Genomic DNA, 13,399 nt, shown 5'->3' with positions numbered 1-13,399 from the left:
TGGAGAGACTAGTTTGTGTAACAGGGAGGGTGGTGGGAAACATAATGTCCAGGATGAAAATAATGATGGCTTCAAGCTGGTGCATGGTGGGAAGTCCGCCAAAAAAAGACGTGGTGAGGAGAGTACGAATTTGGCGCCAGAAACCAGGAACACATTTGAAGTGCTGGAAACGGACATTATGGAGACTGCTGAAAGTGGTGAATAGATATGCCGGGACTTGATATGAAATGTTATCAGGTGGTGAAGCACCTGTTTTCTAATGACTTTGTTATACCTGCTTTGTGTTTTACTATGTGTTCTCAATAGGTTTGCCGGGACTTGATATGCAAATGATATCAGGTAGTGAATCACCTATTTTCTAATGGTTATGTTATACCTGCTTTGTGTTTGTATATAGTTATGAGCATTATTATTTGTTCTCAAAATGTGAGAGTATTTAAAAATAAGGCTAGGAGAGCTGCTATTTTAAGTTTTTTAGCACAAGAGAATGCTTCAATTTTCTGTTTGCAGGAATGTGGTATTGAGTTCGCAGTAAGTCAGGATGAATGGGTGTATGGTCGGTGTGTGTGGTCTGGGAGTTCAGTGAATAAGAATGATGGTGTGGGTGTTTTAATTAAATCACCTGAAATTTCTGTTGAAAGTTATTTAGTTATTGAGCCTGGTAGGTGTATTTCTGTTAATTTATGTTATAAAGGTATTATGTTTCGTGTTATAAATGTGTATGCTTCTGCATGCAAAAATGAAAGAAAAAATTTGTTTGAGAAATTAAAATTTTATGTTCAAGGTAAAATACCTATTATTTTAGTTGGAGATATGAATGTGGACTTATGTAAGAAAGCATTTGATATATCAGGAAGAAAATTATTTGAGTTAGTTTCAGATTTTAGGTTTAAAGATATTCAGGATTTATGCAAAGTTAGTCCTAATTTATGCACTTATCATGCAGATAGGGGGAATGTTCACTCTAAGTTAGATTATTGTTTTTTGTCTGAGAATGTTAATGCATTAAGTTACAGACAGAGGTCTGTTTGTTATTCGGACCATGAGTCTTTGCTGTGTGAGATTGATGTGGGTCAGAATGCTGTGTATGGGAGAGGTTTGTGGAAGATGAATATTAAACATTTAGATAGTGTGGATGTGAGAGACCAGTATGAATGCATATATAAAAAATGGCGTGAAAGGAAAAGTGAGTTTGATAACATTATTTTGTGGTGGGAATGGGTTAAAAAGAAAACAAAATCCTTTTTTAGGTCTTTTGGTTATAAAATTGCTGCTATTAAGAGGGAACAATATGTTAAGTTAAATGCCCGTCTATCCTTTTTGTATAGATTGAGAGACTGTGGTGTGGATGTTCAGAATGAAATTGTGAGTGTTAAAAGGGACATTAATGAGTTTGTGTTGGAGAAAGGGAGGAGTATTATGTATAGAGCTAAATTAGATAAGAGGGAACATGATGAAAAATGTTCACGTTATTTTTTCAAAAAAGTTTTTTCAAAAAAGCCGGTTATTGATGTGATTGTGAAAGAGGATGGTAGTGTTGTGTCTGGTGATGGTGTGAGTGAGGAAGTTGCAGTTTTTTATGAAGAATTGTATGGAGAGAAGTGGAGGGATGAGAATTTGGAGAATGAGGTATTGAGTGTGTTGGAAAGGAAACTTGGAGAGGCTGAGCAGGCTTTTGTTATGCGTGGTATATCAAGTGAGGAAGTTTGGGATGTAGTGCAGAAAATGTCAGCAAATAAGACTCCAGGTGAGGATGGTTTGCCTGTGGAATTTTATCGGTTGTTATGGAATGTGGTGGGGAAGGATGTAGTTGAAGTGTGTCAGTTTATGTGGGAGAATATGGAGGTTGCGGAGAGTATGCGTGGGGGTGTGGTTGTGCTGATTCCGAAAAAAGGGGATTTAAAAAGTTTAAAGAATTGGCGTCCAATTACATTACTTAATTGTGATTATAAGATCTATGCGAAAATTATTGCCAATCGGATGAGAGATGTTGTTGAAAGCGTGGTGGGTGATGATCAGTTTTGTGCTGTGCCTGGACGTCGTATACAGGAGAGTTTGTGTTTGTTGAGAGATTGTTTGTGGGATTGTAAGAGTAGGAAGCAAGATGTGTGTTTGTTGTCATTAGATTTTGAAAAAGCGTATGATAGGCTGTCTCATAGTTTCTTGTTCAGGGTGTTGTTGCGTATGGGTTTTCCGAGTGACTTTGTGTGGAGAGTTAGGAGTTTGTATGATAAAATATATAGTAGGATGCTTGTTAATGGATGTGTGGGGAGAAGAGTGAATGTGTTCTCAGGGGTTAGGCAGGGGTGTCCTTTATCACCAGTGGCATTTATATGTGCTATTGAGCCTCTGGTATGTATGATTAGGAGGGATAAGATAGTGAGAGGTGTACGCATTCCTGGTAGTGATGGAAGGGAGTTTAAAGTTAATGCTTATATGGATGATGTATGTGTCCTGTGTGATTCTGAGTCCGCTGTGAGGAGGGTGAAACTTTTAGTGTCTATTTTTTGTGGTGCATCTGCTTTTAAGGTTAATTGGTTAAAGAGTGAATGTAAGTGTTTTGGTGAGAGTAGATTAAGTAGAGATGTTGGGGTGAATGTTGTGGAGGGGTCTATTAAAGTGTTGGGGATTAAGTTTAGTGACGATTTGGATGGGAAAGAGAGTTGGGAGGAGGCGAAAAAGAAGGTGGAGTTGCGTCTAAATTATTGGAGTTTGAGAAGTCTTTCCTTCATTGGGAAGATTGTAGTTATTAAAAGTGTTGTGTTACCAATTTTTCTGTATGTTGCTATGATTTTTCCTCCCCATTATATGGGTTTGAGGAGCTTGAACAGGGTTCTGTTTGTCTTTTTTTGGGGTTCTAAAGTTGAGAGGTTGAGGAGAGAAATAGTGGTGAAAAATTGGAAGAAGGGTGGTATGAGTTTTCCAAATTTGGAGGTGTACTTTGGAGTGAATATTTTAGTTTTTATTTTAGCTATTATTGGGAGTGATAGAAAGGTGTCCTGTATGACAAGATTTCTGGCTGGTAGATTTTTTGTCAGGTTGAAGTGGTGTGAGAGGGATTTGAATAGGCCTATTGCTTTTGAGGTTCCTAAATGGTATGAGTGGGTTGTGAGGTTTTTGGAGAAATTTGAGTTGATAGAAGAAGAGGTGAGTGTTTTGAAGAATAAACGTTTGGTGATGAAAATGATTGAGAGTAAAGAGGTTGTATGTAATATTAATTCTGTGAGAGGAGCGGATGTGGAAAAAGTTTGGAAGAAAGTGAGGATGGATGGTATGTCTAATAAGCAAAAGGAGATTGTATGGCAAAGTTTGCATGGGGTGTTGCCAGTGAGAGAGTTTCAGAAAGCAAGGGGTTTGGTGAGATGTGATGTGTGTCCTAGGGAGAATTGTAATGGTTTTGAAAGTGTTATTCATCTTTTTTGGAATTGTAAGTATGCTCGTGAGGTTGTGAGAAAACTTGGGCCTTTGTGCAAGGAATTAACAGGTGTGGAATTTTTGTATTATGAAATGATGATGTTTGGATTATGTGTGAGTGGTGGTCAGAATGAAAGAGTGTTGTGGTTATTGTTGTCGTGTATTAAAGAAGTCTTATGGGATGTTCGGAATGTTTATTTGTTTTTGAGAAAGGAAATAAGTGTAAATAATAGTGTGAGGATGGTGTTAGGAAAGCTTTATTTGTGTTATTTGTGGGATGCTAGGAGGGGTGGGATTGATGCGGAGGGTATTTGGAAAACGAAAAAATGGATTCATTCTGTTGATTTATCTTGATGTTTTTCATGTACTTGTAATTTTGTCTGTTTTTGATTATAAATAAAGTTCCCGATGATGAGAGGGTTGTGTGTTACAGAAAGTTTGTAATGCCAGTTTTGAAAGTATTGTTTTGAGTACTTTCATCCCTTATCTGAGGGTTTAAAAAAAAAAAAAAAAAAAAAATCTGTTCTTATCAGTTTAATATCTGATACGTCCCCTATCTGGGGACCATATATTAAATGGATTTTTGAGAACGGGGGCCGATTTCGAAGCTTGCTTCCGTCGCCCTATGCATTGACCCGATATGGCAGTATCTTCGGGTACAGTGCACCACCCCCTTACAGGGTTAAAAAGAAAGATTCCTACTTTCATTGCTACCTGCTTGCTGGCTAGCCAGCTAGCCAGCCCTGTGGGCCTTGCTGCTGCAGCCAAAAAACAAAAGGTGGTGCTGCTGCTGCTGCTTCTGCTGCTTCTGCTTGTGTCTGGCCGCTGTTGGAGCGTCCAGGCACAGGACTTCTGCTGCTGCTGACTAAATGGCCTCCTTAATTGGATCATTTGAGTAGCCAGCACACCTGTGCAGGTAGGGCATGACATGATAGGCAGCTGCCTTGATAGCGGGTGGGTGCTGAATGTTCCTAATTGACAAAATAAGATTAATGCTTATGAAGAAATATAAAATCTCATCCCTTCCCCAATATCGCGCCACACCCCTACCCCTTAATTCCCTGGTTGAACTTGATGGACATATGTCTTTTTTCGACCGTACTAACTATGTAACTATGTAACATAACATGGGGGGGGGTCTCCTGGCTGTTCACACAGGTGTGTCATTGCTGTACATTGACCATGCATTGCTTCTGTGGTATTGCAAAGGCAAAGACAAATGCTTCCAGCCATCCATTGCACTAATGGATTGGTCATCAGCTGGCTGTCTATGTCCCGCATCAATATAGACCAAAGTACAGAGGGTTAGGCTATGCTATTGTGCACCTACCTGATGCATCAGAAGGTGCGAGGCCCTTGCTAAATTCTGTGCACAGACTTTGAGATCTATACTTTAGACTGTATCTAAACCTGCTCCAACATGGACTGACATTCTGGCCTACTTTCAGCCGATGCGACTTGTCTGTCGCTGAACAGTCGCTTTTTATGTATTCAGCACCTATGTATAATGTTGTAAAAATGCTCTAGAAGCTAAAGTCGCAGAAATGTCACACATATTTGGCCTGCAACTTTCTGTGCGACAAATTCAGACAGGAAAAATCAGTATAAATCCTTAGAAAATTATCCCCCAGTGTCTCCATCTGCTGGCGGTATTGAATAAGCATTGCTGCACTGATGGGGTATGCATTAGACGAAAAAAAAGAAGAAAAAGAAGAATAATACGCCCAGAAAAGAGGCGAAAAGGAGAAAAACGTAAAAAAACGTGAAAAAAAAGTAAGAGGAAGAGAAGGGAAAAAAAGGTGGAAATGGGTTTAAAAGTGATTTCGGCGGAGAAATATATATATATATATATATATATATATATATATATATATATATACGCGCACACACACACATATATATAAACGTATTCTCCGTTGAGGTTGAGATATTGCAGCCGCTGCTGTGTCCAGGCCCAGGAGCCTTAGCACTGTGCTGTGATGTCACTCAATACCACTGACATCACTAGGTGTAAACAACATCTCTCCTTTGCTGTGTATGTGACTATGGAGCTGTTTGGTGATGTCGTCTATTATGGCCTTCATAGAAGCAACAGGAGATTGTTGCATCCATCTAGAACCCTCAGAACTACAGTGCTATGATGTCACTCACTTCCACAGGCCTTGCAGAGTGTAAACAACAACAACCCAGCTTTGTTGTGTATGTAACCATAGGGATTTGTGATGTCACCTAGAACCTTCACAGCAGCGACAGCTTTATGAGGAGCATCAGCACTGCTCTGCCTGAGCAGAACCATCACCGCCATAGGTTGTCAAATAACCCGGATTTAACCCACACAGGTAAGTCCAATGGGGTGCAGGCATGTCCTCTATGCTTACAGCTTCCCGTGGGTGTTGGTTTGATACCGTTTGGGGACAGCCAAGGAGGCATCTGCAGGCAACAAAGGTAGGTGTGTGCTTGTGTGTGTGTTTCCTATGCAGATCCTAAGCCCAGTGTCACATGCAAGTAGGAGGAGTAAGAAGGGTTCCTGGCAAATCCGGGTTATGGATTGCATTTAAAAAGGCCCCGTGGGAGTGCAATGGGCCCCTGTCTTGCTGCTTAGCAATAATGGTATGGGTTTAGGTTCTGCTGTGTGTACTGGTGGTTGACTGCCCCCCAGCCCAGAGTGTGCATGGAAAATTGTCTGGCAGCCTCCCTGACAGCAAGCAGTGATAGTGCCCATGAAGGGGACCTTGTTGGGCCCGCCCCTTTCACGGTTATCGCTTCTCGGCCTTTTGGCTAAGATCAAGTGTAGTATCTGTTCTTATCAGTTTAATATCTGATACGTCCCCTATCTGGGGACCATATATTAAATGGATTTTTGAGAACGGGGGCCGATTTCGAAGCTTGCTTCCGTCGCCCTATGCATTGACCCGATATGGCAGTATCTTCGGGTACAGTGCACCACCCCCTTACAGGGTTAAAAAGAAAGATTCCTACTTTCATTGCTACCTGCTTGCTGGCTAGCCAGCTAGCCAGCCCTGTGGGCCTTGCTGCTGCAGCCAAAAAACAAAAGGTGGTGCTGCTGCTGCTGCTTCTGCTGCTTCTGCTTGTGTCTGGCCGCTGTTGGAGCGTCCAGGCACAGGACTTCTGCTGCTGCTGACTAAATGGCCTCCTTAATTGGATCATTTGAGTAGCCAGCACACCTGTGCAGGTAGGGCATGACATGATAGGCAGCTGCCTTGATAGCGGGTGGGTGCTGAATGTTCCTAATTGACAAAATAAGATTAATGCTTATGAAGAAATATAAAATCTCATCCCTTCCCCAATATCGCGCCACACCCCTACCCCTTAATTCCCTGGTTGAACTTGATGGACATATGTCTTTTTTCGACCGTACTAACTATGTAACTATGTAACATAACATGGGGGGGGGGGGGGGGTCTCCTGGCTGTTCACACAGGTGTGTCATTGCTGTACATTGACCATGCATTGCTTCTGTGGTATTGCAAAGGCAAAGACAAATGCTTCCAGCCATCCATTGCACTAATGGATTGGTCATCAGCTGGCTGTCTATGTCCCGCATCAATATAGACCAAAGTACAGAGGGTTAGGCTATGCTATTGTGCACCTACCTGATGCATCAGAAGGTGCGAGGCCCTTGCTAAATTCTGTGCACAGACTTTGAGATCTATACTTTAGACTGTATCTAAACCTGCTCCAACATGGACTGACATTCTGGCCTACTTTCAGCCGATGCGACTTGTCTGTCGCTGAACAGTCGCTTTTTATGTATTCAGCACCTATGTATAATGTTGTAAAAATGCTCTAGAAGCTAAAGTCGCAGAAATGTCACACATATTTGGCCTGCAACTTTCTGTGCGACAAATTCAGACAGGAAAAATCAGTATAAATCCTTAGAAAATTATCCCCCAGTGTCTCCATCTGCTGGCGGTATTGAATAAGCATTGCTGCACTGATGGGGTATGCATTAGACGAAAAAAAAGAAGAAAAAGAAGAATAATACGCCCAGAAAAGAGGCGAAAAGGAGAAAAACGTAAAAAAACGTGAAAAAAAAGTAAGAGGAAGAGAAGGGAAAAAAAGGTGGAAATGGGTTTAAAAGTGATTTCGGCGGAGAAATATATATATATATATATATATATATATATATATATATATATATACGCGCACACACACACATATATATAAACGTATTCTCCGTTGAGATATTGCAGCCGCTGCTGTGTCCAGGCCCAGGAGCCTTAGCACTGTGCTGTGATGTCACTCAATACCACTGACATCACTAGGTGTAAACAACATCTCTCCTTTGCTGTGTATGTGACTATGGAGCTGTTTGGTGATGTCGTCTATTATGGCCTTCATAGAAGCAACAGGAGATTGTTGCATCCATCTAGAACCCTCAGAACTACAGTGCTATGATGTCACTCACTTCCACAGGCCTTGCAGAGTGTAAACAACAACAACCCAGCTTTGTTGTGTATGTAACCATAGGGATTTGTGATGTCACCTAGAACCTTCACAGCAGCGACAGCTTTATGAGGAGCATCAGCACTGCTCTGCCTGAGCAGAACCATCACCGCCATAGGTTGTCAAATAACCCGGATTTAACCCACACAGGTAAGTCCAATGGGGTGCAGGCATGTCCTCTATGCTTACAGCTTCCCGTGGGTGTTGGTTTGATACCGTTTGGGGACAGCCAAGGAGGCATCTGCAGGCAACAAAGGTAGGTGTGTGCTTGTGTGTGTGTTTCCTATGCAGATCCTAAGCCCAGTGTCACATGCAAGTAGGAGGAGTAAGAAGGGTTCCTGGCAAATCCGGGTTATGGATTGCATTTAAAAAGGCCCCGTGGGAGTGCAATGGGCCCCTGTCTTGCTGCTTAGCAATAATGGTATGGGTTTAGGTTCTGCTGTGTGTACTGGTGGTTGACTGCCCCCCAGCCCAGAGTGTGCATGGAAAATTGTCTGGCAGCCTCCCTGACAGCAAGCAGTGATAGTGCCCATGAAGGGGACCTTGTTGGGCCCGCCCCTTTCACGGTTATCGCTTCTCGGCCTTTTGGCTAAGATCAAGTGTAGTATCTGTTCTTATCAGTTTAATATCTGATACGTCCCCTATCTGGGGACCATATATTAAATGGATTTTTGAGAACGGGGGCCGATTTCGAAGCTTGCTTCCGTCGCCCTATGCATTGACCCGATATGGCAGTATCTTCGGGTACAGTGCACCACCCCCTTACAGGGTTAAAAAGAAAGATTCCTACTTTCATTGCTACCTGCTTGCTGGCTAGCCAGCTAGCCAGCCCTGTGGGCCTTGCTGCTGCAGCCAAAAAACAAAAGGTGGTGCTGCTGCTGCTGCTTCTGCTGCTTCTGCTTGTGTCTGGCCGCTGTTGGAGCGTCCAGGCACAGGACTTCTGCTGCTGCTGACTAAATGGCCTCCTTAATTGGATCATTTGAGTAGCCAGCACACCTGTGCAGGTAGGGCATGACATGATAGGCAGCTGCCTTGATAGCGGGTGGGTGCTGAATGTTCCTAATTGACAAAATAAGATTAATGCTTATGAAGAAATATAAAATCTCATCCCTTCCCCAATATCGCGCCACACCCCTACCCCTTAATTCCCTGGTTGAACTTGATGGACATATGTCTTTTTTCGACCGTACTAACTATGTAACTATGTAACATAACATGGGGGGGGGGGGGGTCTCCTGGCTGTTCACACAGGTGTGTCATTGCTGTACATTGACCATGCATTGCTTCTGTGGTATTGCAAAGGCAAAGACAAATGCTTCCAGCCATCCATTGCACTAATGGATTGGTCATCAGCTGGCTGTCTATGTCCCGCATCAATATAGACCAAAGTACAGAGGGTTAGGCTATGCTATTGTGCACCTACCTGATGCATCAGAAGGTGCGAGGCCCTTGCTAAATTCTGTGCACAGACTTTGAGATCTATACTTTAGACTGTATCTAAACCTGCTCCAACATGGACTGACATTCTGGCCTACTTTCAGCCGATGCGACTTGTCTGTCGCTGAACAGTCGCTTTTTATGTATTCAGCACCTATGTATAATGTTGTAAAAATGCTCTAGAAGCTAAAGTCGCAGAAATGTCACACATATTTGGCCTGCAACTTTCTGTGCGACAAATTCAGACAGGAAAAATCAGTATAAATCCTTAGAAAATTATCCCCCAGTGTCTCCATCTGCTGGCGGTATTGAATAAGCATTGCTGCACTGATGGGGTATGCATTAGACGAAAAAAAAGAAGAAAAAGAAGAATAATACGCCCAGAAAAGAGGCGAAAAGGAGAAAAACGTAAAAAAACGTGAAAAAAAAGTAAGAGGAAGAGAAGGGAAAAAAAGGTGGAAATGGGTTTAAAAGTGATTTCGGCGGAGATATATATATATATATATATATATATATATATATATATATATATACGCGCACACACACACATATATATAAACGTATTCTCCGTTGAGATATTGCAGCCGCTGCTGTGTCCAGGCCCAGGAGCCTTAGCACTGTGCTGTGATGTCACTCAATACCACTGACATCACTAGGTGTAAACAACATCTCTCCTTTGCTGTGTATGTGACTATGGAGCTGTTTGGTGATGTCGTCTATTATGGCCTTCATAGAAGCAACAGGAGATTGTTGCATCCATCTAGAACCCTCAGAACTACAGTGCTATGATGTCACTCACTTCCACAGGCCTTGCAGAGTGTAAACAACAACAACCCAGCTTTGTTGTGTATGTAACCATAGGGATTTGTGATGTCACCTAGAACCTTCACAGCAGCGACAGCTTTATGAGGAGCATCAGCACTGCTCTGCCTGAGCAGAACCATCACCGCCATAGGTTGTCAAATAACCCGGATTTAACCCACACAGGTAAGTCCAATGGGGTGCAGGCATGTCCTCTATGCTTACAGCTTCCCGTGGGTGTTGGTTTGATACCGTTTGGGGACAGCCAAGGAGGCATCTGCAGGCAACAAAGGTAGGTGTGTGCTTGTGTGTGTGTTTCCTATGCAGATCCTAAGCCCAGTGTCACATGCAAGTAGGAGGAGTAAGAAGGGTTCCTGGCAAATCCGGGTTATGGATTGCATTTAAAAAGGCCCCGTGGGAGTGCAATGGGCCCCTGTCTTGCTGCTTAGCAATAATGGTATGGGTTTAGGTTCTGCTGTGTGTACTGGTGGTTGACTGCCCCCCAGCCCAGAGTGTGCATGGAAAATTGTCTGGCAGCCTCCCTGACAGCAAGCAGTGATAGTGCCCATGAAGGGGACCTTGTTGGGCCCGCCCCTTTCACGGTTATCGCTTCTCGGCCTTTTGGCTAAGATCAAGTGTAGTATCTGTTCTTATCAGTTTAATATCTGATACGTCCCCTATCTGGGGACCATATATTAAATGGATTTTTGAGAACGGGGGCCGATTTCGAAGCTTGCTTCCGTCGCCCTATGCATTGACCCGATATGGCAGTATCTTCGGGTACAGTGCACCACCCCCTTACAGGGTTAAAAAGAAAGATTCCTACTTTCATTGCTACCTGCTTGCTGGCTAGCCAGCTAGCCAGCCCTGTGGGCCTTGCTGCTGCAGCCAAAAAACAAAAGGTGTGTGCTGCTGCTGCTGCTTCTGCTGCTTCTGCTTGTGTCTGGCCGCTGTTGGAGCGTCCAGGCACAGGACTTCTGCTGCTGCTGACTAAATGGCCTCCTTAATTGGATCATTTGAGTAGCCAGCACACCTGTGCAGGTAGGGCATGACATGATAGGCAGCTGCCTTGATAGCGGGTGGGTGCTGAATGTTCCTAATTGACAAAATAAGATTAATGCTTATGAAGAAATATAAAATCTCATCCCTTCCCCAATATCGCGCCACACCCCTACCCCTTAATTCCCTGGTTGAACTTGATGGACATATGTCTTTTTTCGACCGTACTAACTATGTAACTATGTAACATAACATGGGGGGGGGGGGTCTCCTGGCTGTTCACACAGGTGTGTCATTGCTGTACATTGACCATGCATTGCTTCTGTGGTATTGCAAAGGCAAAGACAAATGCTTCCAGCCATCCATTGCACTAATGGATTGGTCATCAGCTGGCTGTCTATGTCCCGCATCAATATAGACCAAAGTACAGAGGGTTAGGCTATGCTATTGTGCACCTACCTGATGCATCAGAAGGTGCGAGGCCCTTGCTAAATTCTGTGCACAGACTTTGAGATCTATACTTTAGACTGTATCTAAACCTGCTCCAACATGGACTGACATTCTGGCCTACTTTCAGCCGATGCGACTTGTCTGTCGCTGAACAGTCGCTTTTTATGTATTCAGCACCTATGTATAATGTTGTAAAAATGCTCTAGAAGCTAAAGTCGCAGAAATGTCACACATATTTGGCCTGCAACTTTCTGTGCGACAAATTCAGACAGGAAAAATCAGTATAAATCCTTAGAAAATTATCCCCCAGTGTCTCCATCTGCTGGCGGTATTGAATAAGCATTGCTGCACTGATGGGGTATGCATTAGACGAAAAAAAAGAAGAAAAAGAAGAATAATACGCCCAGAAAAGAGGCGAAAAGGAGAAAAACGTAAAAAAACGTGAAAAAAAAGTAAGAGGAAGAGAAGGGAAAAAAAGGTGGAAATGGGTTTAAAAGTGATTTCGGCGGAGAAATATATATATATATATATATATATATATATATATATATATATATACGCGCACACACACACATATATATAAACGTATTCTCCGTTGAGATATTGCAGCCGCTGCTGTGTCCAGGCCCAGGAGCCTTAGCACTGTGCTGTGATGTCACTCAATACCACTGACATCACTAGGTGTAAACAACATCTCTCCTTTGCTGTGTATGTGACTATGGAGCTGTTTGGTGATGTCGTCTATTATGGCCTTCATAGAAGCAACAGGAGATTGTTGCATCCATCTAGAACCCTCAGAACTACAGTGCTATGATGTCACTCACTTCCACAGGCCTTGCAGAGTGTAAACAACAACAACCCAGCTTTGTTGTGTATGTAACCATAGGGATTTGTGATGTCACCTAGAACCTTCACAGCAGCGACAGCTTTATGAGGAGCATCAGCACTGCTCTGCCTGAGCAGAACCATCACCGCCATAGGTTGTCAAATAACCCGGATTTAACCCACACAGGTAAGTCCAATGGGGTGCAGGCATGTCCTCTATGCTTACAGCTTCCCGTGGGTGTTGGTTTGATACCGTTTGGGGACAGCCAAGGAGGCATCTGCAGGCAACAAAGGTAGGTGTGTGCTTGTGTGTGTGTTTCCTATGCAGATCCTAAGCCCAGTGTCACATGCAAGTAGGAGGAGTAAGAAGGGTTCCTGGCAAATCCGGGTTATGGATTGCATTTAAAAAGGCCCCGTGGGAGTGCAATGGGCCCCTGTCTTGCTGCTTAGCAATAATGGTATGGGTTTAGGTTCTGCTGTGTGTACTGGTGGTTGACTGCCCCCCAGCCCAGAGTGTGCATGGAAAATTGTCTGGCAGCCTCCCTGACAGCAAGCAGTGATAGTGCCCATGAAGGGGACCTTGTTGGGCCCGCCCCTTTCACGGTTATCGCTTCTCGGCCTTTTGGCTAAGATCAAGTGTAGTATCTGTTCTTATCAGTTTAATATCTGATACGTCCCCTATCTGGGGACCATATATTAAATGGATTTTTGAGAACGGGGGCCGATTTCGAAGCTTGCTTCCGTCGCCCTATGCATTGACCCGATATGGCAGTATCTTCGGGTACAGTGCACCACCCCCTTACAGGGTTAAAAAGAAAGATTCCTACTTTCATTGCTACCTGCTTGCTGGCTAGCCAGCTAGCCAGCCCTGTGGGCCTTGCTGCTGCAGCCAAAAAACAAAAGGTGGTGCTGCTGCTGCTGCTTCTGCTGCTTCTGCTTGTGTCTGGCCGCTGTTGGAGCGTCCAGGCACAGGACTTCTGCTGCTGCTGACTAAATGGCCTCCTTA

General features: G+C 43.5%; 5 non-coding genes across 5 annotated transcripts; all 5 read left to right on the top strand.

Moving 5' to 3' along the window:
* The first annotated feature begins 3,892 nt into the window (after nucleotides 1–3,892).
* LOC130314739 (U2 spliceosomal RNA) lies at nucleotides 3,893–4,086 on the top strand. Its single transcript, XR_008862369.1, has one exon. It is a non-coding gene; the product is annotated as a U2 spliceosomal RNA (small nuclear RNA).
* A 2,086-nt stretch (nucleotides 4,087–6,172) lies between these two features.
* On the top strand, nucleotides 6,173–6,363 carry LOC130314725 (U2 spliceosomal RNA). The gene has a single exon (XR_008862356.1). It is a non-coding gene; the product is annotated as a U2 spliceosomal RNA (small nuclear RNA).
* A 2,087-nt stretch (nucleotides 6,364–8,450) lies between these two features.
* Nucleotides 8,451–8,641, top strand: LOC130314724 (U2 spliceosomal RNA). Its single transcript, XR_008862355.1, has one exon. It is a non-coding gene; the product is annotated as a U2 spliceosomal RNA (small nuclear RNA).
* Nucleotides 8,642–10,724: 2,083 nt separating this feature from the next.
* On the top strand, nucleotides 10,725–10,915 carry LOC130314723 (U2 spliceosomal RNA). The gene has a single exon (XR_008862354.1). It is a non-coding gene; the product is annotated as a U2 spliceosomal RNA (small nuclear RNA).
* Nucleotides 10,916–12,999: 2,084 nt separating this feature from the next.
* On the top strand, nucleotides 13,000–13,190 carry LOC130314722 (U2 spliceosomal RNA). Its single transcript, XR_008862353.1, has one exon. It is a non-coding gene; the product is annotated as a U2 spliceosomal RNA (small nuclear RNA).
* The last annotated feature ends 209 nt before the right edge of the window (nucleotides 13,191–13,399 follow it).

Source organism: Hyla sarda, unplaced genomic scaffold, assembly GCF_029499605.1.
Source record: "Hyla sarda isolate aHylSar1 unplaced genomic scaffold, aHylSar1.hap1 scaffold_1846, whole genome shotgun sequence".
Lineage (NCBI taxonomy): Eukaryota > Metazoa > Chordata > Amphibia > Anura > Hylidae > Hyla > Hyla sarda.
The sequence above is the reverse complement of the archived record's forward strand: the minus strand, read 5'-3'. Positions and strand labels throughout refer to the sequence as shown.